The sequence below is a fragment of the Sorex fumeus genome, unplaced genomic scaffold, assembly GCF_029834395.1.
Source record: "Sorex fumeus unplaced genomic scaffold, SorFum_2.1 ptg000070l, whole genome shotgun sequence".
NCBI classification, from domain to species: Eukaryota; Metazoa; Chordata; class Mammalia; order Eulipotyphla; family Soricidae; genus Sorex; species Sorex fumeus.
In genome coordinates, this window is record NW_026606127.1 from 12241291 (window position 1) to 12246086 (window position 4796).

General features: G+C 41.7%; 1 pseudogene; it reads left to right on the top strand.

Annotated features, from left to right (window-relative positions):
* Positions 1–4313: 4313 nt before the first annotated feature.
* On the top strand, positions 4314–4410 carry LOC130036951 (uncharacterized; annotated as a pseudogene).
* The last annotated feature ends 386 nt before the right edge of the window (positions 4411–4796 follow it).

Consider the following 4796-nt stretch of genomic DNA (forward strand, 5'->3'; position numbering starts at 1 on the left):
GAGGCACTGAACCCCCAGACTAACAAATATTCATTGAATTAATGAATAATAAACATTTTCAAAATGTGTCACTTTATTGCATTTTAGAAGGGTAACTTCTAACAGGGAAATAATATTCATGGTATAATCAAGACCTCTCATTCATTCTTAATATATTTAATAAAAGCTACACATTTTAGAAATTAATACAAAGAAATTCTTTATATTATCTGTCTTCATAGTTTACTTTTAAATTACTCAGATATCACCGTTTATACCACTGTTCTTAGCATAGAAATTTACAGATAGAAAGTGTTAAGTAAAAATTCATTTTTGGGGCTGAAGCAATAGCACAGGGGATAGGGCGTTTGCCTTGCACGCAGCCAACCTTGGTTCGATTCCCAGCATCCCATATGGTCCCTCGAGTACTGCCAGGAGAAATTCCAGAGTGCATGAACCAGGAGTAACTTCTGAGCATCGCTGGGTGAAACCCAAAAAGAAAAATATTCATTTGGGCACTTCTGTGAATATAGTACTGGAAGTACTTGCAATAGCAGTCAGATAAAAAAAAATATTAAAGGCATTCATGTAGGAAATGTAGAAATCAGGCTCTCACTATTCACAGAAGATGTGATATTATATTTAGAGAATTCTAAAACCTCTACCAAAAAACTCCTAGAAACAATAAACTTATATAGTAAAGTTGCAGGCTATAAAATCATTACCCAAAAGTCTATGGCTTTTCTATATGCAAATAATGAGAGAGAAGAAAGTGACATGAAGAAAGCAATCCCATTCACAATCATGCCTCAGAAAATCAAACATCTCGGCATCAGCTTAACTAAGGAGGGAAAGGACCTATACAACAGGAAATAAGAGGAAACGAGGAAATGAAAACACCTCCTGCTCATGGATTGGGAGAATTAACATTGTCAAAATGGCAATACTCCCCAAAGCATTGTACAAATTCAATGTGATCCCTATAAAGTTACACATAACATTCGTCAAAGAAATTGATCAAGCGCTCCTGAAATTCATATGTAACAACAAACGCCCTCGAATAGCTAAAGCATTTCTTGGGAAAACGACGATGGGAGGCCTCAGCTTCCCCAACCTCAAACTCTACTACAAAGCGATAATAGTTAAAACAGCATGGTACTGGAACAAAGGCAGAGCCGCCTACCAATGGAACAGGATTGAATATACTGACACACACCTTCAAATATATGTTCAAATAATCTTTGATAAGGGAGCAGGAAATGTGAAGTGCAGCAAGAAATGCCTCTTTAGCAAATGGTGCTGGAAAAACTGGACAGCTACATGCAAAAAAATGGGCTCAGACCTCTACCTAACTGCATGCACAAAAGTCATATTAAAATGGGTCAAAGACCTCAACATCAGAACAGAATTCATCAGGTACATTGAAGACAAGGTCAGCAAAACCGTCCACAACATTGAAGCTAAAGGTATCTTCAAAGATAACACACCACTGCAAAAAAATTGGAAATACAGATAAACAAAGGGGACTATCTTAAATTAAGAACCTTCTGCACCTCAAAAGAAACAGTGACCAGAATACAAAGACAATCTACAGAATGGGAAAGGATATTCACCCAATACCTATGTAATAAGGTGTTCATATCAAATATATACAAGGCACTGGTTGAACTGTACAAGAAGAAATCGTCCAACGCCATCAGAAAATGGGGTGATGAAATTAACAGAAACTTTCTCAAAGAAGATACCGAATGGCCAAAAGGCACATGAAAAATGCTCATCATCACAAATCATCAGGGAAATGCAGGTCAAAACTACAATGAGATTATCACCTCACACCACGGAAACTGGCCCACATCCAAAAGAACAAAAGCTACTGGTGTTGCCGTGGATGTGGGGAAAAAGGGACTCTCCTTCACTGCTGGTGCGAATGCGGACAGGTTCAGCCATTTTGGAAAACAGTATGAATGGTTCTCCGAAAACTAGAAATTGAGCTCCCATTTAACCCAGCAATATCATTCCTGGGAAGATAGCCTGGAGAGGCAAAAAAGTACAGCCGAAATGACATCTGCACTTGTATGTTCATTGCTGCACTGTTCACAATAACCATAATCTGGGGGAAAAAAATCCCTAGTGTCCAAGAACAGATGACTGGTTAATGATAGTTTATTTATCTACACAGTGGCATACTATGAAGCTTTTAGAAAAAAAGAAGTCATAAAATTTGAATGAAAGTGGATCAATATAGAAAGTGAAATGAGTCAGAAAGCGAGGGACAGACATAGAAAGATTGTACTCATCGTGGAATATAAAGTAACAGAATGGGAGATTAATACCCAAGAATAGAGTGATAAGGACTAGGAGGTTTGCTCCAGGCCTTGGAAGCCGGCATCACATGCTGGGGGTAAAGGCAGCTCAGACAGAGAACAGAATACCAAGTAAAGGGTGTTTGGAGGACCCAGTTGAGTTGGGAGATTCATGCAAGAGTAGACCATAGACCCATTCTTTCTCCCCCACCGAGTCCACAATTTGACCCCCACAAGTGGCTCTCCAGAACCACCATGGCCCCAGAGGCAGATGGACCCAATTCGGAACCCAGCGGCTTTTGGCCGAAATGTGGCTGAACTATGCATTAAACTATGTCACCATTCTACACCAGGTGGGAAAGGGTGTTTGTCCCTTCTGCCTTTATCTCCCCTGGCAGCACAATGGCAATCACCTCAGAGACTATTGGATAGGCAGGTATGAGCTAGCGGTGACAGGGCTACTACAGCCTCGTGGGATAGGGGGTGGGGGGTAGAAACAGCCCATTCTTCCTGCCCCGCCAAGACCATGAGTTGCCCACCATGAGCAGCTCTCTGGCTTGTCCATGGCCCCAGAGAACCAAAGAGAATGCCCTGCCACAGAAGCAGGGTGGGGGGCATGTTGGGAGGAATACTGGGTTCATTGGTGGTAGAGAATGATTTCCATGAGCAGGCACCAGTAACATCTCCATTCGTCCTAGCCCTGAGATTTTAGCAAGTGCCACATTGGAGGCTCTTTCACGGTCAGGGAAATGAGATCCATTATTGTTAGTGGGTTTTGGCATGTAGAATTCACCACGGGGAGCTTGCCAGACTCTGCCATGTGGGCAAGATACTCTCGGTAACCTGCCAGGTTCTCCAAGAAAGAGAACTGGACAAAAAGAGTTGTTGAATTATCAACAAGATCCAGTCTCTGGATCTTGGCCATTCATGGGACTACATGGCTCCAAGGGCAGTTCGTGGGTGTAACACTTAGCTACTGGAAGATGAGGGATCTGGATGAGGAGTCCCAGTCTTGATCCGAGCAGCCTTGGATGTCTCCGCCCCGGGTCCTGCACACCTGGGATCCTCTGCCAGTTCCTTCATGCATGAGGCTCCTTCAAGCTTGGGGAGAGTGGTCTAAGGCGTACCTATGGCTGGTTGCAGAGGTCTGCAGCTGCCGGAGCTCTGCTTGGGGTGGTGAGGGAACCTCACCAACAAGGGCAAAGGGCCCTCAGTGAGGAAAGCCAGATGCGGGGTCAGGAGACTGTCATTTTAGACATATATGGAATTAATTTTAGATCGAAAAGTACACATCATTCAAACTGCTGTATATGCTTAGCAATAAATTATTATACACTTCTTCAATGACCTAAGAAAACCCCCTCTGCTCAGAGAACTCGATTTTTAATTACAGGTGTGCTTTGCCCATGTGGAATGACTGAGAATCACTATGAGTAGATAAAAAACTCACTATACACACGAAGATGCACACAGGTTACTTTGAGACATCTGTTTTGTTAATGTTTGTTGGCCAATAACCTCCACTGAGACCCTTTTTTCTGTCCTTTGCAGGAGCCTCATGAATCTCACCTTCCGTTCAAGTTGAACTTGTAATAAGGTGGAATTAAATCATCAATATGCTTCTCACCTCTTCCTTCAGGAGAAAAATCCTACTTACATTCAAGGTGGTCAAAGTGCAGACAATGCCATCCACCTTTTTCTGGAGATGTACACGGGACCGAGGTGAGAACAGCAAAAGGCTCTATTTTAATGGTCTTAATGAAGGTTTCAGGGAAGGGCATTAAACAAGACTGATTCACCATCTTCCAAAAGAAATAATGTGCACAGCTGACGCCCTGGGTATGGTAAAAGAGAATATGGTAAAAACCATACTTTTTCTTCTGGGACATTAAGGTTCTAAATCTATAGCTTCAAGCTGCTTTGAAATACCTACCTTGATTAGGAATCACTGTCTGCCATAGGAGAGAGTAAGGACAACACTCAAAGAAATCAGAAGAGAAAAATAGGGAAAAAAAACAACTCTTATACTCAGTTTGGCAACACATGTACTAAAATTGAAATGATACAGAGATTAGCATGGTCCTTGAACAGAGATGACATGCAAACTTGTAAAGTGTTCCACATTTTTGTTGCAAGAAGAATTAACAGGGCTACATTAATCTAAGACAAGCCCCACAAGTACTCCAAATTTCGACATAAAGTTAGCACAAATCCCCATCACAATGATCTCTCTCAATGTCAATGGACTAAATGCAGCAATTCAAAGGCAGAGGATGGCAGGATGAATTAGAAAACTGAACCCAACATTCTGCTGCCTGCAAGAAACACATCTGAATAATCAAAGAAAACATGGGCTCAAATTCAAAGGCTGGGAAACAATTCTTCGAGAAAAGAACACCTCCAAATATCTGGAGTGGCCATACTAGTATCAGACCACATGGACTTCAGGCTAAAGGTTATAAGAGACAGTGTAGGTCATTTCTTAATGATCATGGTATCTGTACATCAGAAAAA